Source organism: Periophthalmus magnuspinnatus, chromosome 24 (genome assembly GCF_009829125.3).
Source record: "Periophthalmus magnuspinnatus isolate fPerMag1 chromosome 24, fPerMag1.2.pri, whole genome shotgun sequence".
Lineage (NCBI taxonomy): Eukaryota > Metazoa > Chordata > Actinopteri > Gobiiformes > Gobiidae > Periophthalmus > Periophthalmus magnuspinnatus.
Window position 1 is genome coordinate 6,277,693 of NC_047149.1, and position 24,425 is coordinate 6,302,117.

At 40.5% G+C, this 24,425-nt stretch overlaps 1 protein-coding gene across 1 annotated transcript in view; it reads right to left on the reverse strand.

Moving 5' to 3' along the window:
- si:dkey-174m14.3 (uncharacterized protein LOC563117 homolog) overlaps positions 1-17,389 on the reverse strand; it is a 58,065-nt gene extending 40,676 nt beyond the window's left edge. Inside the window, exon 1 of the mRNA XM_033991445.2 lies at positions 17,323-17,389. The gene's annotated coding sequence lies outside the window, so the exon portion shown is untranslated. The remainder of the gene's footprint in view (positions 1-17,322) is intronic.
- Positions 17,390-24,425: the final 7,036 nt, after the last annotated feature.

A 24,425-nucleotide genomic window follows, 5' to 3' on the forward strand; every position in this document is an offset into this window, starting at 1 on the left:
AGGGAGAGAGAGAGAGAGCAAGATAGAGGCAGGGAGGAAAGAATAGAAGACAGGGTGAGATTTAGGAAGGGAATAGTGAATGAGAGAGAGGAGGAAGAGGGGGGAGGGAAGGAGGGGGAGAAAAGGGGAAGGGAGAGAGAAAGGGAGGGAAGACGAGGGAGGGAGGTGGGAAGAAGGGGTGAAAAAGAGTAGGGGGGAGATATTGGGAGAAAGAAAGAGGTTGAGAGATGGGAGTAAGGAGATGGGAGCGAGAGAAAGAGGGGAGGAGAGATAAAAAGAGGAGTAAAAAGAGGAGTGGGAGGGAATGGGGGGAGAGAGAGAGCAGAGAGAGAGACAGACAAGAAGAGAAGGTGGAGAGAGGGGGATGAGAGAGAGATGGAGATAGTGAGGGAGATAGAGACAGAGGAAATGAGGGAAACAGAGGGGAAGAGAATGAAAAAAGAGGAGTGAGAGGGAAGAGGCAGAGAGGGGGGAGAGAGAGAGAGACAGACAAGAAGAGAAGGTGGAGAGAGGGGGGTGAGAGAGAGAAGGAGATAGTGAGGGAGATAGAAAGAGAGGAAATGAGGGAAACAGAGAGGAAGAGAATGAAAGAAGGGAGAATGAGAGAGAGAGACAGAGGAATAATAGAGACTTGAGTGATGCTCGGGCACTGAGCTTGTTTACCACATGTGTCAGGTGCATCCTGAGGTGAGGGACACAAATGTGCTCTACACTCTCTTAAACGTGCTCTCCACTCTTTTAAAAACATCCAAAATAGTTCAATTTAAACGGTTTGGTCCAAAGTTACTCCTCGCTAAGACTGTACTCGCTTAGAGACACTCACAGAAGGACCGGAGCTCTGCTGTGCTGTTGTCACCTCCTTTGAAGCTGCACATGAGACCACATGTTCACGCCATAACTATTTATCTATTAAGGGAACAGGCTTGGGGTCGACTTCGGCGTCCGGCAAAAATAGAATCCAACAGATGTGTTCCAGAGCGGCACGTCACCTCCATCTGCACCTCCACACTGCACGGCATCATAAATATTCACCATGATGAGTTTATAAGTGCGTTCTACAACTTTCAGTGCACACCTTTGACGTCACGGTTATGCTAACACCCACAACTTGCATGCTAACACACACTTCCTGATTCTCACACAATAAAACACTTCATAATTAGACTTATTTAGACCTTAAAAGCTGCTTATACAATATATCTGCTCAGGGGCAAGGCACATTTTTGCTTAAATACATAGATTTTAGTCTGTTTGTACAGTCAGTTATTCATATATTTTAATGAAGCCATATATTCTCTGTATACAGTATTATACGTGTAAATATGAGCAGATGCCATGACAGCGGCTCTCCATCGGTCCCCTTCACTCCCACTGCAGAATCAGCTCATGGACTGACACTGCTGCTGCTGCCACCCACTCACACCAGGCACACTGGCATTTACTGCAACGGAGGAGAGGAAGAAGAGAGGGAGGGGAGAGAAGGAGGGGGGTGGAAGGGTGGGAGAGAGGGAGAGGGGAGGAGAGAGAGAAAGAGGGAAAGAGAGGAGAGATAAAAGACAGAGAAGAAAGGAGACAGGGGGAGGAAGAAGGAGGCGAAGAAAAGAGGAGAGGTAGGGGGAGGCAAAGAGGAGAGAGGGAGAAGTGGGAGGAGGAGAGGGAGAGAGGAGGGCTGAGGGGGTGAGGAGAGGGGGCAGAGGAGCGAGTGAGTGAGAGGCAGGGGAGAGAAAAGTGGGGGAGGAGGGCGCAGAAGAGGAAGATAAAGAGGAGGGAGTGGAGAGCAAGAAAAAGTAGATGCAGAGGAAAGGGGCGGAGAGAAAAAAAGAAATTAAGAAAAGGAGAGGAGAAGGAGAGACAGATGAGAGAGGAGGGAGAGACGGGGGAAGAGAGAGAAAGACGAAGAGATGATAGAAAAGAGAGGAGGAGGAGAGAAGGCGGGGGAAGATGAGGAGAGGGAGCGTGGAGTGGGAGGGGAGGATGAGAGGTTGACGAGGGGGGAGAGGGAGAGGAGGGGTAGGAAGAGAAAAGAGGAGGAGAGGAAGAGGAGGAGAAGGAGAGGAAGAGAGGACATAGAAAGTATTGATGGTGTCGTGAAAGCAGCAGTGATGTGAGGAAACAGCAGAATGAAAGAGCTGAAAAGAAGCATCCTCTCTCCCATTCACTCAGCATGGTTTACACATGTGCTCTGTCTACACAATCGGATCTGTGCTCGCGTGGGATCCAGAGCACACACTTCTCCGAAACTGTAAGAAGATGTGAGTCTAGTCCCCAAATTCAGATGGACGTGAGTGACAGTTGGATTAGCCTGGGACACGCATGGCCGGTCTGTACCAAAACAAATATGGCTGCTAATGAGGAAAAAAGCTCACTAAACTAAACCAAAACAGGACTAAACACCTAAACTCCACCCACTACCCCATTTGAAATAGAGCTGCTAAACTGGGCAGTACCTGGAGGGTTAAAGGGGAGTGTGAGTGGGGAGTAAGGGCGGGGTCTGGAGGTATAACAAACAGTGTGATTGGTCTAACAGGTATCCACACTTCAAACTCCGCGTCTGCAGCCAGGTGTTAGAAAAAATTAGAAACACCTGGCTGTAATCAGGGCAGTCTTGCGTGATGTCACCTACTACTGAAAATTGCAGAGGCCATTGAAAGCTGCACACACATAGATTTGGGTGTTTTTGAGGAGAAAGCTGTTTTTTTTTTCTTTCTAATTTGCACTAAAATATCCAAAAATGGCTAGGAACAGTAAAGAATGCTATTCAAACACCATGTAGATAGTTTAGAAGCAGAATTAACTGTTTAGTTCCACTTGAAACTGAGGTGAGAGAGATGTAACGTGGGTGACCAATGAGCTCCTTCATTTCACATGTGTCACTGATGTAACCAAATCTGATTCGACGGTCGTGTTTGATTCTGGCTTGAGATGCGACGGAGGGCGTATAAAACATCAAAACTTCCCAGACAACCATAGTCGCATATCATTTGTTTGTTTTAGTCCTGGTTTGCAGAATGCACTTTTCTCTTAAAATAATTCCTGTCTTTATTAACTGACGTGTGTTGTTATATAAAAAAATGATAAAATTAAATTAAAAACTGGCAGGTTCACCCGTATTTTGCTCAGCGATTCCCCCTTCACTGTACTAAAACGTACTACCTGCTGCCTGTGTTTGGACCGTATCCCCGCGAGTCCCTTGTCCTCCGGTCCCCTCAGACTACTCAAAAGTACTGCTGACTCTGCACTCCTCGCTTTGACAATCACCTATTCACCGTCTCACCTCGCACACCCACTAATGCTAGCTCAACAGCGTTTCTAGCACATAATGGAATTGTACGAGCCAGATACAAAGGGAACGAACGACAAAACAGCGGAGACAGTTTGTGAAAAATATGTTTACATCTCAACAATTAAGAAAAAAAATAAAATATAGCTCGCACAGCACCTGGTATTAGCCTGTTCTTTCCTTAGGCATATTATTGGTAGGCTGGCAACAAAAAGTGAGCCTCCCAAATGCATTATAAAGTAACTACATGGACTACATTGTACAGGGAAAAGGTGGTAAGGTGAATGGAGTGTCTTGCCCACAGTGGACACAATGGCAGTTTGTGGCTGGTTGAAAGTATACAAAGAAATCAAATGGTTTACTTTACTTAATTTGTGTTGTAAAATAAAATAAAAATATTCCAACACCAGGGAAAAAGTAAAAAAGTAACTTAATTTATCGTCCTGCGCTATTAGGAGGATAGTTCCATTGACTCAAAAATTGTAATCAATCAAGATAGTCCTGGTTTAGTCCTAAATTAAGTCTTGTTTTGGTTTAATCCTGGTTTAGTTCTATCTTAGTCCTGTTTAAATCCTCGTTTGGTTGGTTTATTTTTTGTTAAATCCTGGTTTAATCCTCTTTAATCCGGGTTTAGTACCTGTTTAGATCTAGTTTAGTCCTCTTTAATCCTGGTTTGTCCTGCTTAAATCCTGGATTAGTTCTGTTTGGTGTTGCTTTATTTTTGCTTTAGACATGCCCTAGTTTAGTCCTGCTTTAGTCCTTTCTTTTAGTCATGCTTTAGTCCTGCTTTAGTCCTTTCTTTTAGTCCTGCTTTAGTCCTTTCTTTTAGTCCTGCTTTAGTCCTGCTTTAGTCCTGCTTTAGTCCTTCTTTAGTCCTGCTTTAGTCCTTTCTTTTAGTCATTTCTTTTAGTCCTGCTTTAGTCCTGCTTTTGTCCTTTCTTTTAGTCCTGCTTTAGTCCTGCTTTAGTCCTTCTTTAGTCCTGCTTTAGTCCTTTCTTTTAGTCCTTTCTTTTAGTCCTGCTTTAGTCCTGCTTTACTCCTGCTTTAGTCCTTCTTTATTCCTGCTTTAGTCCTTCTTTAGTCCTTCTTTAGTCCTGCTTTAGTCCTGCTTTAGTCCTGCTTTAGTCCTGCTCTAGTCCTTCTTTAGTCCTGGTTTAGTCCTGCTTTAGTCCTTCTTTAGTCCTGCTCTAGTCCTTCTTTAGTCCTGGTTTAGTCCTGGTTTAGTCCTTCTTTAGTCCTGCTCTAGTCCTTCTTTAGTCCTGGTTTAGTCCTGGTTTAGTCCTTCTTTAGTCCTGCTCTAGCCCTTCTTTAGTCCTGGTTTAGTCCTGGTTTAGTCCTTCTTTAGTCCTGCTCTAGTCCTTCTTTAGTTCTGGTTTAGTCCTGCTTTAGTCTGGCTTTAGTCCTTCTTTAGTCCTTCTTTAGTCCATGAATCACTCACTTTTACTGTGTCTTTAGGTCCCCATGAAGTCTCCAAAACTACAATAACTCAAACTAACCTCACCTTTACATTACACATCAGAAAACAACACAAACAGATGACAAATTATCAGAGTTCATGGAGTTCATTATCAGAGAAAAGTTCACATGAAAAAGCCCAGCTCTGCTCAGAGTCAGAGTCCGAGCTGCAGACCTGGCGGTGGCATTATAGAGCGTTCCAAATGGATGAACCCAAATTGCTTTTTACATTTGCCTTCTTATAGAAACCAGCAGAAGGTAGTACGTCCAGTATTGAGCCGAAAGAGCGTCCGTGTCCGCTTTAAAGGTCCTACATTACACAAAATTGACTCTTAAGAGCTTCAAGCCATGTTATAATGTTGTCACTTAATCAAAAACATACCTGGAGTTGTGTTTTGTTTCATTCACACTTGTTTGAGTAATGATTTATTATTAGTCTGTCTACATCTACAAAGCTCAAAATGCTCTGTTGCAACTTACGATGTCACGAAGTGGTAGTATTCAAGTTACAGCTACCTTTTATATTTAGTTCAGTAGAGATTCTGGTAAAATTTCAGTAGATGCAAACAACAACGATACCATACGTTACTTGTATTACAATATCTCACAATTTAGCATTATGTTTTTGCCTCAGATGCCCTTCCTATCTGAAACAAAAAGCTTCACCAATGTCCAATCATAACGAGCTGTCCAAATATACATAATTGTAGATGAATTCTCACTATATCTGAAAGTTCAGAAACTCCTGAGAATCCATCTGACCCAGCCTCCTCTGTTACAATTGCCCTGTAAACTAGTGGTTCAGACCAATCAGAGTGCAGCATTGTGGTCTGGGCGGAGCCAAAGAAGGACGCACAGAAACAAACCAAAACAAACATGACGACGCAGATGGATGCACTTCACTATCTTGGCAAAAATACAGTGCTTTTCTCTCAACTAGATGTAACAAAAGTTTGACTTCTCAGCTTCCATTTTTGTGATCCTTTGACCAATCGGGTTCAAAAAATCTATCTGGACGTTTCACTTTTTCTCAGTGTTTTTAGTGAGAACTGTTCCAGACAAAGAAATGTGTAGAACTCAATCTAGTTTTCATCAGTTTAGTCGTATGATGGAGTAAACCTTTCCAGAATATCTGAATAAATATCATACCGAAATGCCATGATAACAAACAATACCTGTGTGGTGCTAACTGTAGGCACTGCTCTGTCTGAAGCTCTGTTAGACTTTAATCTTTATTTGAACACAGTCAGACCAGAAAGAGGTGACTTAGTTGGAACAACAGGTGAGAACAGAAACAAGTCTCTCACACATAAAATTACAGTCACAAGTTAGCTAGTCTTAACAGTTTTTCTTTCACATTTTTGGTTGAAATTGAAACACCTAAACAGGCCCATGAAAGCTCATATTGATCACAGGCTCCCATTTTCAATTTTTTCTTGAAACTTTTTGTGTGCATTGTGTCTCCATGGTAACTACCGTAGAGATACATGTAGAACACCCCCAGCGTAATGTCACTGCAAATGTAATATATATTATTACTATTGTGCATTAACAAAATATAAGGATTGCACAGCTGAGGGTTCCAGAGGACTTGTTGTTGTAGGAGACGAGACAGTATAAATCTATTGGTGCAGTTCAGAAGGTTTGAGCTCATTAAAAATAGAAGAAAGCTCACAGAGCACAGCTGCTGACAGACCACTCACTCTGGAGGCCGTATACTGCACAAGTCAGGAAGAGCACAGGAACCAGCATGTACACACAGCATGGAGGCCCAAGCGTGGTCACCCTCCCATCAGAAGGTTAGGGGTTCAAACCTCATCTAAGCATACATTTTTGTTGTGTCATTGGGTAAAACATTCCACTCTCAGTTACAGTAGCTTACCACCACAGAGTATGGATGAACAAAAATGATTGGACTCGATAGTCTGATACCACAATGATCATAAAAAACACTCTTTATTTAGACAATAGAATACTTCTGACGACCCTAATAATGACTACAGTGGAATAGGCAGATGCAACAACATAACTACCAAAGCAGCACACAAAAATCTTGCAGTACACCTCGTGGTTGCACCATATTGTCCATTAGCCTGTGAAACCTGGTGTGTGGGCGTGGGGTCCCCGCAGGTGCACAAAAACAGGTCTAAAGCACACATTCAGACAGACACACACCGCCCACGGACCATTGTGTGCTGATGGGGACAGTACGCATCTCCTCCTCTGCAAAAGACCTGCGCCAGACTGGGTTTCACCAATGTAATGTAGGTTTGACTATTCACATACATTCTGAATAATGGTGAGTAATCATTCAGAACTTGGGCTAAACCAGGACTGAAACAAGACTGGACCAGAGCAGGATTCTAGGCTTGTATGAATAAGCACAGACTCGAGTAATCCAGGACTAAAACAAGACTAAAACCGGGACTGATCCAGGAGTAGACTAAACCAGAACCAAACCAAAAAGACTAAACCAGAAGCAAACCAAGACGAGACTAAACCAAGACTGGAATAAATCAAGACTAGACTGAACCAAGATGGACCCAAACCAGGATTGAACCAAAACTGAACTAAACAAAGAATAGAATGTACTTGTACATTGAAGCAGCAGTTATAGCACGAAATCAGAGCTGTATCAAAACTGGAGCTGTATCAAAATTGGACTTAATAAACACAGTAAACCAGGACTGAAACAAGACTGGACAAAATAAGGATGATCCAAGACCGAACTAAACCAGAACTGAAACAAGACTGGATCAAAATTGGACTTAATAAATACAGACTTGAGTAATCTAGGACTGAACCAAGACTGAAACCTGGGCTCAAGCAAAGTTGGACTAAACCAGGACTGAACCCAGAGTGGACTAAACCAGTACTGAAACAAGACTAAAACCAGGATGAAACAAGCTTGAAACAAGATACTAAACTGTATAAAAATTGCCTTAATGAACACAAGTTCAAGTAAACTAGGACAGAACTTAGACTGGACAAAACCAGGACTGAATCAAGACTAAACTGAACCTGGACTGAACCAAGACGGGACCAAGCCAGGATTGAACCAAGAAGACTAAACCAACCAGGACTGTTTTCAAAATTGGACTTCATAAACACTGACTTTAGTAATATAGGGCTAAACCAGGACTAAACCAAGACTGGAATAAATCAAGGCTGGACTAAACCAGGACTGAACCATAATTGGACTGAACCAAGACAGAACCAAACAAGGACTTAACCAAGACAATACAAAACCAGGACCAAATCAAGATTGAACTTAAAAGGCCAGAATGACTACAAAACCTGCTGTAAGAATGTACTGTACATTGAAGCAGCAGTGATAGTAGTAGTAGTAGTAGTAGTGGTTGTTACAGAGCAGTAGCTACTGTATAAACATGGAGTGAGTACATTCGCCCTTGTTTTTAAAACACCCTTGATCACAGTGAGGAGTAAAAATAGCACATGTGACCTGCATTATTATCTCTATAAATACATCCACATCACGCTTTCAACTCCAATACTGTTCACTCCTATGTTTGTTTACCCCAGGCTATATCATAACTGTGTTTAAGCAGCTCATTATGACGGGACATACTTATTTACACATCATATTTATACAGTTACTAAAATGAGAAGTTAGAGGCAATATTGTAAAAAAAGAAAATAGGATTAAAATATCTAAAGATCCATCCATTCATCTTCTTCTGCTTATCAGGGGCAGCTTGTGGCGGCATTAGTCTCAGCAGGGACTCCCAGACTTCCCTCACTCCAGACACTTCCTCCAGCTCCTCTGGTGGAACTCCACTGTGTTCCCAGGCTAGCCGAGAGACATAGTCCCTACAGTGTGTACTGGGACTCCTCCGGGGCCTCTCTACTTTCCCAGGGAACAATCCAGGAGCCATCCAGAAGGGATGCATGAGCCTCCTCAGCTGGCTTTTTTCAATGTAGAGGAGCAGCGGCTCTACTCAGAGCTAATTTTGACCACTTGTATCCACGATCTTGTCCTTTCAGTCATTACCTAAACCTCATGACCATAGATGAAGGCAGGAACATAGACTGACCAGGAAATCTACGAAGAGAGATCTGGGCATGGAATCTGTCTCTGGGGACATGGAATATCTAAAGATGCACTACGTAACATTTCTGGTCTCCATTTGAATGGACGTTTCTACAGAACAACATACAACATACATTATTTTGCATTTGTTAAACTACAGGTGTTAAGGCAAAAAATACCTTGAAAAAACACGTGAATGGGCCCACCTCTGCACAGATCTGACCTGTAACTTAGTCTGGTGACTTAACCTGCTTGACGCATGGAGATAAGTTAAATAATTTACTGTGGAACATCCCAGGCAAAGCAATGACATCTCCATGGAGACAAACAGGTGACTGATGCTCCACTTATGAAAAACAGTTTTGGACAGCAACCTTACAATTTGAGCATCCAATGTAAACACTATTATTCTTTTCAACTCCAAGAATGGTCATATATATATAGAACACTTGCAGAACACTATAGTTAGACAAGAACTGCAGTTTATTTTTATACAAAGCTCCTTTTAAATGAGACAAAATGTAACAACTTGATTAGAGACATAACACACTGATGCTTTGCAGTGAACATGATGGGCTTTAAAAACACGGAGGAGCACATCTTGTCTTCGAATAGAGTCGTCAAAAGAATCATGACAGAAACGAACCTTTCCTGAATGCTTTAGAATGAATTTGAGCTGTGTCATAACAAGTATAAGACACATAGACTAGTATACACCATGGACCACTATGGACCTACTGCACACTGAGGGATTACACAGATATAAGAAAGTATTATGATTTAATGCTGAAAATCACATTCTGTTGTCTAATCATAGTATCAGTATCGAGTCTATTCCTTAATATCGAAACAGAATTAAATCTTTTTGTATCATGACAACACTCGATTCAAACGCCTATGAAATACTAAATAAAACAGTATAGTAAAATAGTATCTTCCATTCCAAAGCTATTTTAAAAAAGACAGTGATCCTTCATATTGTGTCACTGTCACTGTTTTAATAGAAGAAAAGAGTTTGCTTATCGTCGTGGAAATGCTGAAATCCAATCAGGACGGCCCAAACCTGGTTATGAGCGGAGCTGCTGATGTCATGTTTTGGCTGGCTGCTTTTGTTGTGGTGACTGTGTCTGAATGCTGATAAGGCACAGAGAGCGAGTGGACTCTATCACCCCGCAGCTAGAAGGTCGCTGGTTCCATTCCCAGATCTGACGCCTTTGCTAATTGGCCAGGACGCCTCATATTTTTTTTCAGACACCATGGTTTCAATACTACTTCAACTAGTCATATATTGTACAGTGTAACAGTACTCTTACTTAAGGGTCCCTCTTCCCACTGGGAGTAAATGACAAAAGCTTTATGTTGACAATATGAAGTGATTTGAACATTTGTGTTTCTTGTACCGCTCCTTCAGATATGATTTAGTTTGTCTCATTTTGTGTCTATCCTTTGAAAATACCAGATACCAGATTTGTGAATTATTTTATCTTCTCATTACAATTACATTAACTTTAAAATATAATTCAAATGTTACTTCCACACAGTCACTGTCACTGAATACTTTTTTATTCTTAGTTGAGTAATTTCTTGAACCACTATGACTCCTTGTATTTAATAATAATAGAAAATAGCATTAGTAATGTTTTGAAGTACAAATACGAAAATAGAACTCAACAAAATGGCTGAAATGAGTATACTAAACCATGACATGATTAAGTATGAATCAGCTTCAAACTGTAAGAGAATGCTGGGTTTAAACCAGGACTAACCAGGTCTAAACCAGGTCTAAACCAGGACTAGAACAGATTTAAACCAGGACTATGCGTGGACTAAACTGGGATTACACCAGTACTAAACCAGGACCAAACGAAGTCTCCATAAGGACTAAACCAGGATTTGACTAGGAGTGCACCAGGACTATAGCAGGTCTAAACCAGGTCTATCCCAGGGCTTCACTAGATCTAAACCAAGACTACACCAGGATTAAACCAGGACTAAACCAGGACTAAACCAGGACTAAACCAGGACTCAGCATTTCATATATAGCGTACAGCCCTGGCTGTAACCACAGTACTGCCTGCTTCAGCACTGTGCAGTCTAACGGTCACTAAATCAATGCAATATTGTGATGTAGGGAATCAATGCAGACCAGTAATTGCTATAATAATTAAAATCGTATTACTTATTAACACTCGCATTTACATAAGGCTGGTGTGTAAGATATAGGACACAAGTACATATTAAAAATCATATCAATCATATATCAATGCTTTTTATCAGCCTGAAAAATAAAGAGAGTCCTTTTAGGTTTTAACCAACTGGATTTCAACATTGAAACTGTCAACCCAAATTTGAGACTCATTCTGCTTTCTGATTGGATAATCATCTTGACAACTAAAACACTAAATTATAACATAAACAATGCTGAATGAATCACCATTACAGTTGTTATCAGTGAAAGCTATATTATACCTTGTAACTGGGGTCATGCAATTTAAAATCGAAATCATACATAAAGTTCCTAAATACATTTAAATGCACGTTTTCTTGCAGTGGTACAGTCTAAAAAAGATAACTGAACATTTTCTGTTTACAATTAAAATTAAATGTATTTTAAACAAGCATTTTAAAATTGGATTTCAAATGAATTAGTTATTTATTTTAATGTATATATTTAATGATGTTATATAAACTGAGATGCTTTATAGTCTGTCTCAACCTGCCAAGTACTGCGACTGTGAGTTATGTGGCTGAAGTGTCTTGCCCATAAACACAACATCACCAGTATGCCCCCTTAAAACTTAATCCTCTTCTCCTCTGGTTGGCAGGTGATTGCTTAACCCGCTGCACCACCGTTAACTTAAATTAGTGCTCCCCATGCAATAAAATGAAGCATATCGAGATCTTAAAGTCCCTCATAAAGGTTGAGAATAAGGTACAAAATGACTTCTGAGGTGCACAAAGCGCCGATGGCACTAGAACATGTTTATTTCACTGCTTTGCCTCTGGGACGTGAGTTTGACAATAGGATTTGTCCACCTCCGCTGCCTCTGTATATACGCTCAGGGCAGGAGCCAAAGTGCAGGCTTCATATACTGTGTGGAAATGCCCAGGAGATAAACACTTATATGGTTGGTAGTTGAAAGCTTAACACTACGGCTAGGTTGGTCTGTGGAGACTATAGGAACTGGTCTCTAATGTATTGCAAGTGGGCCGTTATGGCTTACAGTGTATAACAGATTAGAAAACTCATTTCACTAAAACACAGTTCCTATATTATACAAAACTGACTCTTGTGAGCTTTAAGCCATGTTATAATTCTGTTACCTCCTCAAAAACAGGAGTTGGAGTTGTGTTTTGTTTCATTCATGTTTGAGTAATCCTTTATTATTAGTCGGTCTACATCTCCAAAGCTCAAAATACTCTGTTCCACATTGTGATGTCATGAAGTGGTGTTATTTAGTAGAGATTGGACATGTCAGGGCTGATTTATCCAAATGATTCTAGTGAAGGTGTGTGGAGTTTAAACACACAGCGGAGCACTTCCTGTATTAACACATGGCATCACAAGGTAGAACAGAGTGTTTTCAGTTTGAGAGAAGAACTCAGTCTAAATATGCAGGGTTTGTGTGTGAGTGAAACAAAACACAACTCCAGGTATGTTTGTAATGGCATAGATCAGAAAAAAGTGTAATACGGGACCTTTAATATACAGTTGAAACCAGAAGTTTCCATACATCATATAAAAAGACGCATATGCTTTTTTTTCTCACTGTTTGACGTGAAATCAAACCAAACTTTGCCTGTTTTAGGTCAATTAGGATTACAAAAAATATTTTTATTTGCTAAATGCCAGAACAATGAGAGAAGGATTTTTTCAGACAATTTTTCATGACTTTCTTCAAAGTCAGAAGTTTACATACATTTCATTAATATTTGGCACCATTGCCTATGAACTGTATGACATTGGCCAAACATATTGGATATCCCTCCACAGGCTTCTGCAGTAGTTGGCAGAAATTTTGGCGCATTCCTCCAGACAGAACTGGTGTAACTGGGCCAAGTTTGTAGGGTGCCTTGCTCGCACATGTCTTTTCAGGTCTGCCCATAAATTTTTTATTGGATTGAGATCAGGGCTTTGTGATGGCCACTCCAAAACATTGACTTTGTTATCCTTAAGCCACTTTGTAACCAGTTGTCCAGTATGCTTCGGGTCATTGTCCATTTGGAAGACCTACTTGTGCTCAAGCTTTAACCAGAAGTCTTGAGATGCTGCTTTATAATTCTACTTTCTGGTTGGACACAGGCAACAGACAGGCCTGTGACATATGTAAGATCATTTCATAACTATTACATAACGACCATAATGTTAGCAAGGGCCAAAGCTGGTCTAAACTGCACAAGATGAGATGATTAGACTTATAAAAATAGATGACAAAACCTTTATTTAGTGAAATGAAGGTTTTATCTGTCAGAAAGCAGCCTTTGTTGTTGATGAAGTATAACTATTTAGTATTCACTGCTGCTGTCTTTCCCACAAACTGACAGTTGACTGATGTAAAACTATGATCAGATCCTACAAATACAAGCACTTGAAAATAAACCTAAAAGGACTAGCTCTGATCTGAATGGACACTACCTAAACCCCAGCACCTGCAGCCTATCATTACACAGTGCCAGTGCAGTCTAAAGTAACATTACTAAACTAACTTCTGATGATGAGGCCTGATGATGCTGGGCCAGTTATAGGTGATAAAGACAGAAGAAGAGCCTGGATTTCAGCATGTTTCATCATTTTGTGTGCCAAGTCAAATTCAAAATAATGAAGCTAGCGTGCAGTGGCTTGGGTCAGTCTAATTAAAGCTAGTCAGAACTCATAGCTGTTTTACTGGTGCTGTCCTGGGTGCAGCGCAGAGCTTTGTTGACGGGCAATGTTCACGGCAATTTTCACTAAGCGCGGCGTTCACACCTGCACACATCACATCAAAACTGGAAGTGACCCTGAAGTTAGACTAGACCAGGCTAAAACAGGACTAAAAGAGAGAGTGAATGCAGTCCAAGACACCTATGTTTGATCTGATAAATATGAAATAAGTTACTTTGTTGGCTAACCATGATGTGCAGTTTTCTCACAACACCCAAGTCTTCAAATCTTAAAATATTTTGCAACCTCTAAGAACAGGAGGTGGCAACACGTTGTCTAAAATAAGATAATAATAATAATAATTTTGAAGATGTACTTTTTTCCGCTACTGCACTGTGTATATGGTGTTTGAATAGCATCATCTACTGTTCCTTGTTTTTGTTTTTGTTTAGTTTTTCTTGCAAATTTAGTGCAAACTAGGTAAATATACAGCTTTCTCGCCTAAATCAAAATTTGTGCTGCCTTCAGTGGCGTCTGTAATTTCAAGTACTACGTGACGTCACACAAGACTGCCCTGTTTCTGATTACAAACACCTGGCTATACGGGCGGAGCTTGAAGTGTAGATATATGTTAGACCAATCACACTGCTCCTTATACCTCCAGACTCCGCCCCTCCTCTCCGCTCACCCTGTCCTTTAGTCCTCCAGACCCCGCCCACTTTAGCAGCTCGATTTGAGATGTGACTGTGGGCGAAGTTTAGATGTTCAGTCCCACTTTAATTTGAATTTTGAGTAGGTTTGTAGTTTTATTTATTATAGCAAAATCTAAAAGAAGTTGATAAACTGAAATGTGTTGTGCAATCTTCAACTACTTTTGTGATCAATTTTAAATGATCATATTAGGCGTCTTTCCCAAGGACACAACAACATCCTTCATCTGTGGGAGCTGGATTCGCACTGCCAACCTCTGAGTCAGTGGAGCCAACCACTCAACCAACGTTTACACTAAGAGTGGGATTCAAACCGCCAACCTTCAAATCAGTGGCCGAGCTCTACCAACTGAGCTACTGTCGTCCAGTCCATTGATGTTTTGTACATTATTTGAACCTAAAAACCCGAAACATTTACAAGCATGTTTTAGCACATTTGTGTCACATCCCAAAAACATGATCTGATTATCTCTTTCTGCAGAATTGGAAAAAAAGAAGAAAAAAAATTCAGAACATTAATTCCATCACCCACCAGCCCACCCCTACCTGCCTGTTCCCTTCTCCCCAGCACAGGTAGCACTCGCCTGGGGGAGAGGACTGGGACTCCCCTGCTTTTATCTCCACCAGTGTCGCTCTAATTCAATAAAGACTGTGACACAGAGGTGCTGTAGGGAACAACCACCCTGCGTTAGCTTAATTACCCTCGTCTCCAGTTTACGGGGGCTTTCACTGCGTAATCTGACTCAAATCGTAATAATGCCATCAGTAATCGTGAACAATGGGAGAATCTGCCATGGATTAATAACCATAATGGAAGTCTTCATTTCCCGTGGCTATAATGTAACATATGAGAAAGAGACGCTATTGGGGGATTCTGTGCGGCCTTTGCATGTTCTTCCTGTGCCTAGGTGGGTTTATTTAGGGTGTTTTGGCTTTTCTTAACAAGCTAAAATGTGCATAAATGGCTAATCCTCTAAAACACAGGTTATAACATTGTTCCCTCATCACAAACATACCTAGAGTTGTATTTAGCATCATTCACACTTGTTTCATGATTGTTTTTAACGCAAGTTCTGCCCCTGTCAGCGCTTGTACATCACTTTGTTTAAAATTTCCCAGTATTGTTACATCACAGGTAAAAGTTCAGTGGTCTCTTGCTCAGCTTTTAAGTCCATAAATTGTCGCCGGGCTCATTGTAAACTTTTCCGACGTCAAATTGCATTCATTACGACTGCATGCTTGGGTTAGCATGTCATAAAAAGTTGCCCAACCCAAGCTATTATTATTATTTTTTTCTCTTATGACGATTAACTCTCCTACCGGTAGAGAATATTCTAACCCCAGTTCTCAGTATTGCGAGGGAAGCTAAGAATATAGCTCCTATTGTCTGTAGATAACCATTATTTTAAGTTCTAAATCATAAGATGCCAAAGCAAAGGTACTCACAAGCATATTTAAAGGCCAAAACCAATACAAAACTGCACAATATTTGTCCTTTACAGAGCTGGAGGCTTAGATAACTCACGCACATTTTTTAGGTTCACGAGGAGTCCAGAATAGTCCAATAAAACCCACCCAGACGAGGAGAATATACAAACTCCACACAGAAAAGCCGCATCAGTTCAGGAATCAAACTTGGGACCTTCTTACTGTGAGGTGAAACTTTGCCCCAGTGGCCTTGGAGGGCGGGTCAAATGCAGAGGACACATTTTTAAAAGCACACAGGTCTATCTAAATGTAATCATAAGGTGAGTTTATGAACGCAAATAGTTTTTCTATATCGTGAAATCACAAAGAGGCAAAATGAGAGGCACTGTTTCCAATCTGTCAAGGATCATTACTGACAATAGTGGTTTTAATTTCCCAAGACAGTACGGATTCTGCCTTTGTCCTTTTTTCTTTTCTTTTACAGAATTAATTATACAAAAAAAAAAAAAATCGTTTATTCTTCGTCTTCTGTGCGCTATAGGCAAGAGTGCATTTTGGGTAATTGAGGTACACCTAATACATCTTTGGAAGGAGAAAGGAAGAAGGGAAGACTAATATATATATTTGTGAAGTGAGATAATCATTTTAATAGACCACGGACCATTCAGAGAAGCACTATTGCATTGCAGAGTAATGAATCAGATAGAGTGGTGCATTCCGACAGGTGCACACTGCAAAAAAAGTCAAAGAGTTAAAACGGCAAGAATTCAGAGTAAAGTTGAATTGCGTAGTTTTAATTGATTTAGAAAAGTTTGATTATTCCTGCCAGTTTATATCAGTACATATTTATTTGTTTCATGCTTATATTTCTGCAGAAAATGCGAAAAATACAACCTCACAAGCAGATCACTTTGCTCCAATAGCATTCGATTTGTATTTTTGTAAACTACGCAAAATTACGCCAATCAAACACATCTAACAACGTATTGCACATATTTTTTGAAGTGCATTCATTACATTTCCAAGGCAGATTTCGTTCTCATAATGCTGAACAAGTTGCATGATGTAGCATTAAAAGCGAGCACATGTTGTTAACTGGTGCTATAAGAATCCAGCCATAGCAACAATGCATTGCAGGGTAATCAATCAGAAATGCAAACCCACAGGCTAGTAGTCTAAAAATGCGAATTTCCACAACGATAAAGTTAAACAAATAAAAATACTTGTAAAATTCATTTGCATTTTCAAATTAGAACATATATAATTTCAGAAAACCATTGCAGTGTAACCAAACAGTTCCAGAGCCGCATTCCGACAGGTGACCATCGGACTTCTATTAAAAAAGCTCCACCACAAGAAAAGCCAATTACAATCACGCATAAAACTAGATAATAATCCAACCACTGGGTCAGATTTTACAGTTTAAAAAAACATGTAGTTCAAAAAAACATTCCAAGCTATAAAAATCTAGCCTCACAACTGCAGCAAAATAAAAAAAAAACCTTGTATTCTGATTCAAATACAAGTGTGTCTGTACCTTCCAATCACGCAGCGCTGCATCCTGGAGATTCAAAACCCAAAACAAGGGGTAAGAAAAGAAAGACTCTCCTATGTGCTCTCCAACCCGGCTTACCCACCTCTGCCTATGTCGCCAGGAAATACCCCATAATATTAGCACGCAACGCACGCTAGCACCATCCACCAGCAGCCCTGCTATCACCACTGCTCCTGCCGCTAACGCACAGCCAGCACGGAACCGACCAGCGCGGAGGAAAAGGAGGAGATGAGGAAGAGAGAGAGTGTGTGTGTGTGTGCATGAGCAAGGGAAAAGCGAGAGACGCGGAGGAGAGGAGAGGATGAGTGGGTGGAAGCGGCTTATAGGGAAGGGAAGGAAAGAAACAACCAAAAAAAAAAAAAAAAAAAGGAAAGCGCGAGGGGGCGTGAAGGTTTTTGCAGGAAAAAAAAAAAGATTTCATAGGTGCGATTGAGAAATGAAGGCTTACCAGATGGCGTCGGATTGGTTCAAGTAAGGAACCTGGAAGAAACAAACAAAATAGAGGAAAAAAAGATGAAGTGAAGTTGCAGTTTTGCAGCTGGACACGTTTTTAAAGATGGGAAGTGCAGTGAAGTAAGCTGTGTGTTATGTTACAAGATGTGCAACTCAGATTGAAAGAAAGATGGATAGAACAAGGATGGAGGTATAGGAGGAGGTGGGTGGAGGGATAGTGAATTCTCTAGTTCAGACTGCAGCAGAGCCCCCCCATGAGGAATAACTGGCAGCAAGTCAAAAAGCATGCGAGGAAGAGGAGCGAGGGAGACGGAAGATGGAAATATAACGATTTAAAATACAGGAGAAGTGAGGAGGAGAAGAACAGGTGGTGGGATCTGTTGAGCGCTCCGATGTAGACTGTTAAAATATGCGTTTATGTATATGAATTTGTTATGAAAAATACATGATGCCGACGTATTCCCGGGGTTTGGGGTTTTGGATCGTTACTGTGGAGGCTTATCGGCTGTGACACACAAGCTGCTCTGTTTTCATGTTCCGTCATTTAGTCAATGGATTTGATAATGGGTTTTTAATGTGTTTTTACAGCGCCAATGGAAAAAGGGAAACTAGATCCCACCAAAGTGTTTACCCAAATGTGCCAGAATGTGAAAAACTTGTAATCACTAACGAATAATATGTGCATTCTAATTAGAGGAGTGAGCGTGGCAATCTAGACAGGAGAGAAAATATAAAGGATTGTGATAAAAGTATAATATGGAACTTCTCTGCCAGCTGCTTGTCTCCATGGTCACATTTGTTTTTCCATCTGATCGCTCAACCAATGATGCTTATGTCAAGTGCGGGATTCGAACCTGCAACCTTCAGATCAGTGGACAAACATTATAACACCTGAGCTACTATCGCCTGTAAGGATGTTGTTGCTCTCTCTGGAATTTTACACAGTATGGCATTAAACTAGCTCCATGGAGACACGCAGCTTACACCACTATGCTAAGTTACAGGTCAGATCTGTGGAGAGGCAACCACGTTAACAGTAAGAGCACATGTTTTTCAAGGTATTTTTGAGCAATAAAACATCCGTAACTGAATAAATGCTAAATAGTTAAGTTAAATGCTATCCCATGGAACATTTCATGCAAAGAAATAGCACCTCCATAAGGAAGTAGAAAGCATACGCACCAGAAATGTTCCATAGTGAATGTTTAATGTAGTTGTTTTAAAATATTTCAGGGCGTTTAAGAAGATGGACAAGACAATAAAAGTAGACAAGAAGCCAAAAGGTTCCAAGTTCAGTTCCTACGTTTGCATGTTTTCCCTTTTTGTAGGCGCTTCTGTTCAACTTATAAAGCATATGCATATAAGGCAAACCCTCCAGCGAGATACTCCTGACAACATCCTGGCTCAAATTCTACTCCTGAGAGGTGACCCCTGCACAGGCCTTGAGGGATGGGTCAAATACAGAGGATAAATTTACCACAATACCTCAAAGATCATTTTTGCCCAATTGTATAAAATATTAAATAGATGCATTTAAAATACAAAACAAAATTCACTATACAATTTGATCTTCTACTTCCCAACAGCAGTTACATAATTACACCAGAAGCTTCAACAAAAGTAAGTTAGATAACAAACCTAGTTCTTCATATTCAGGTCAAACATAATAGCAACAGATTATGACAATTACGACTGCAAAACTGGGGAGCCAAAACAGTTGTCAAAACATAACTCGTCTATTCCCAGTGAGCTCTAATGATCGTTGTTTTTTTTGTTGTTGTTTTTTTTTTTGTTTGTGCAATAATAAAACTTTTAAAACTGTAGTTCTTGATATATACAAGTTAGCTGCCAAACCAAATCTACAGATCAGACATGTAGATTCTGACATTACATTTTGTCAAATTATATTATTTTGTCTTCATTGTGATATCATTTAACTAAGACTAAGAATTTTAATTAATTGTCAAATTTAGCTACTACTACAACTACAATAAGTACTACTACAGCTACAGCTACTTCTACTGCGCTTGTCTTTGGGTGAAGGGGGAAACCAAAGCAACGAGACACAGAGATACTGCTAGTACAACTACAACAACTTCTACTACACTAGTTTTGGACATAGAGAGAACATGGAGGGATACTACTACTACTACTACTACTACTACTACTTCTACTACTATTACTACTTCTACTACTACTATAGTCAACTTTCACTTTCCATTTTATAACAAGTATTATCAATCATGTACTTACTCTTCCAAATGGTGTTCCTTGGGTGCTGAACGAACACCGAAACACTTTTCACCCAAGATTTTTCACCACAGAAGGCCGAAGTTTTCTCTTTTTTTTTTCTTTTTCTCACTCAAGGATTTGTGCTAGCAGAAACTTCACTGCCAGACACGCACATAGCCCCCACGCCACTGCCACCCACCTTTTTTCAAGCAGTTGCTAAGGTGACGGCAAAGGCTGAATTTTAATCCGACAATAAATTAAGGCAACGCGATGGGCTCTTGTATTATTAAATGGCAGCTGTAGCGCCCGTGGAGAGCTCCTGTCAGGTGTGGTTATAGGATTTCAGGGGAGGAGCGCGGGATGAATGTGGATAGAGAGTTTACAAGCCGGCAAACATGTTCAATTAAAAGAGTGGAGTGTTGAACGGAGGAAACACTGGTGGAACTAACAAGAGATGGACAGGGCTATTTCCAGGACGACTGAAGACACTGTCCGGTTTACTTAAAGGGAGTGTATACAGAGAGTGTACGCAGAGAGTGTAGACGGAGAGTGTATACAAAGAGTGTATACAGAGAGTGTGTACAGAGAGTGTACACAAAGTGTGTACACAGAATGTACGCAGAGAGTGTATACAGAGAGTGTATACAGCGAATGTACACAGAGAGTGTACACAGAGAGTATACAGAGAGTATTCATGTTACTGTAAATGAATAGACTTGTAATAAGTTGCATTCACATGACATCACAACATTCAAAAATCCCTATAGCTTAAACCAGACATGCCCAAACTGTGCCCCAGGAGCCAAATGTGGCCCTCAGACCAATTTTTCTTGGCCCTCAAGTTTCCAGATGAATTGACCCATGTAACCTTAAACAGCACTTTTTACTGTACATTTCTGAAAATGTACTTAACAAGGCGATCTCAAAATTTAAAGTGTCCCATTGAGGATGTAAGCATGAATAAAGGTCTAGTGGTTCAGTCAAACTTGTAATAATAACACAGATTTGAAGTATTCACTGTATTGGCGACCAGACTATGGCCCTCAATCGGCCTTCAGGTTTCTCTGTGTTTTTAAATGTGTGAAAATTTTGGACACCCCTGGTTTAAACTGAGCTGGAGGACAGGTCAGTCTAATGCTGCGTTCAAACCGCAGCGTCAAAAACACACTGGACGCCTCTAGTTGGGCACCTTTTTATTTGAGGGCAGACGCCTCTGCCACGTGTCATGGATGCTGTGGCTGATGGAAGCCCAGGTTGAGAGACTGGCTTTAGTGTATTTATTACATAAAACCCATTAATGAAGGTGATTGGCTTGGCAGCAGCGTCTCTGTCTAGCTGAGCTAGTCAGTCCCTCAGCAAAATTACGTTGCTACTAGTTTGCAGCTGATGTATTTCTTCTTCCTTTGAATAATGACATCACTACATCACTGGAGCATAGTCTCTGATTGGCTAATGCATGAACGCTAAAGACACACCGCATCAGTGCCAGATTCTCACTGCGCTGACACTTGAAAACGCACGGCAGAAACGCAGGCAGGTCTAGATGTGCTATGCATGTAAACTCAACACCCGATGCTCCTGTCTGAACACAGCCTAAATGTCACTTTTATTAAAATTTTAAAATATAACATAAACAACATATAAAAATTCAAATTAATTAAAATACAGACAACCAAATAATGTTTATATGTAGAATGCTTCAGTTTGTGGTGTTTCAATATTTTCTACGCCTCAAAATTAGCATTAGCGTTAGCACTGAGACACAAACATGTCATTTTTCTAAACACAGAAGTGTTCCCTGCTGAAGTGTCCATTGTATTTGTGTAGTGTTTAACATGTTATCAGTGACATCCACCTGCAGCTCCCTGTCCTCTGCCTTATCTTTAAATATTTATTAATTTTCGCATGACTCTGCAAAAACCTCAGAGAGATAAAATTGGGCAGGAAGTAGTGACGCTAACAGTGAGGTTGCTGGGTGCTGTTGTGCACAGAGCCTATTGTCAGATTGCAGATTTGTTGACCGGTTTATGGTTAATATCTGTATAATTACTAGTTATATCCATGTGAAACAAAAACTGTGCAAAGTTCAATGTCTTCTCTGTCAGTATAAATTAACTAGAGTGATGTTTTTCACAATAGCTTCAGAAAGTGGTTCCTTTATTCAACCACAAAGACGTAATTCTCGTCAGTGGAAAAAACTTCAAGTCATGAGGTTAAAGTGATAAGTTTGTGGTGCCAATCTCTTCAAATGAAAAGGTTCAACATTTGTGGATCATGTTTTTTAAGTGTTCATGCCTACAAATACATACAAGGGCCTACATTAACCAAGAGCAAAAAAAAAAAAAAAAAGCTACAAAATTATGAAAACGTAATACGTGAGATTTTTCATGCATACTTAATACTTTCACTTACAAATTTGGCAGGACTACTTGTATTTGATATTCCTGGCAAATTTTCCGTTTAATCATGGTTTGGTCAGTCTATTTTATTGTAATTGATCAAAATGTCCTCACTCACCGTGTTGATGCCAAGGGACAGAGAGGCACATCTGACTGGGGGCTGTGAGTATAACTCTGGGTCTAGCTCCAAAAAAGTCCCATTTTTCCTCTTAATGTCCACAAAACCTTGGCAAAACTGCGGCGGGGGAGGTATCACAAATTTGTCATCTATATCTGAAATTTCCAAATTCAAATTTTTTGCCTCTCTAGGATGACCTGTTGCAGTCTTGGGTAACTTCTGTTGTACCATTGAGCAAGGCAGTTTCACTCTCATCCTCGGCCTCTCTCCTCCTATTCCTTCTTCCTCTTCTGGAATTGTCGTCATTGAACTTGATGGCGATATTAGACTGTTTTGGTCAAAAACATTGGCCGTCACCTCATCCGAGTACTGTGAAAATACATACAAGAGACAGATATGGTCTATTCTGAATGGCCAGAGCAAAGAAATATGTGCAATGTAGCGTTAAAAACACTTTATTTCTCTTTAAACATTGTCATTAATTTTTTGTTGGAGACTGATCAAAAATGCTACTAAAAATGTGAAAAGTCACTAGTATAATGAGATGTATTTTAATACTACTGCTTAAATGCAAATTTGGCAGCAGCACTTGACTATATTTTTATATTCCAGTTGGCTCTGTAAACGGTGTCAGGTGGGTTCTTCTGATCAAAGGGACGGGTGACGAGCTGCACGTGGACGCCATTGACTCCATATGTACCACTTTACAAATGTGAGGGAGACTTCATCAAAGGACACTTATTTTTTTGGAAAGGTATGTCTTTGTGTGTCAGTGCTAATGCTAACTTTTATTAAAACATTTAATCTGAAAACTAAAACAAAATTTAAATATTTAGTGGCTCTGAAATTAGCATTAGCACTGACACACACAAACGTACCTTTGTAAGAGTCCAAATGTGTCAGTGATATTCACCTGCAGCTCTGTGCCTACTGCCTGATCGCTCAGTATTTGTTAATTTTAGCTCAACTCAGCAAAAACCTCAGAGAGATTATATTACGGTGGAAATGGTCTGCCATAACTGTCCCTGTGATACTGTTGTGCACAGAGCCAATTTGTAGATACCAATATACTTAATTACATAAAAAACTGACTTTTAATATTTCACTTGACTCATGTTTGGTCAGTCTGTTTTATTGTAACTGGTCAGATTGTCATGACTCACCATGTTTACGCCGCGTGGCACAGAGTCAGATCTAAGTGGAGGATGTGAGTACAATTCCTGGTCTAACTCCAAAAAATCCCCACTCTTCTTCTTAATGTTCATAAAACCTTGATCAAACTGCAGTGATGAAGGTACCATATATTCCTCATCTGTATCCAAAATGTCCAAATTCAAATTTTTGTCTAATAACCGCTTTGCCTCTTTTGGACGACCAGTTGCAATCTCAGGTGACTTCCATTGTGTCGTTGAGAGGGTCGATTTCCTCACCCTCTCTCCTCCAGCTCCTCCTTCCTCTTCTGGAATGGTCGTCATGGAGCTTGCCGGTGACACCTGCTTTCCGAGCGCTTGCAGACTATTTGGGTCAAAAACGTTGTTCGTCACATCATCCAAAAACTGCGAAAATCTGACTTTGGCTTGGATCGTTTCCCGCACTTTTGCATGTTTTCGGTTTACGTGGATGTTTTTACCGCGCATTTCCAGAAGACCGCTCCCCAGGTCGGACACATCCCCCATTGACCAAGTGCTGACCCTGGGATAACTTATATAACCGGGATAACCGAGGCGACTCTTACTTTGCGCCATTGGACAATCTTCCAATCTCGTCATCGCACGTTTTAGCCGACTTTCGAATGCTTCTTGGCTTTGTTTTTTGATGGAATGGTGCAAAAATGCAGTCACCCCGGAACTCCAGCTGCTATTGGTGCCATCGCTGCTGTCTCG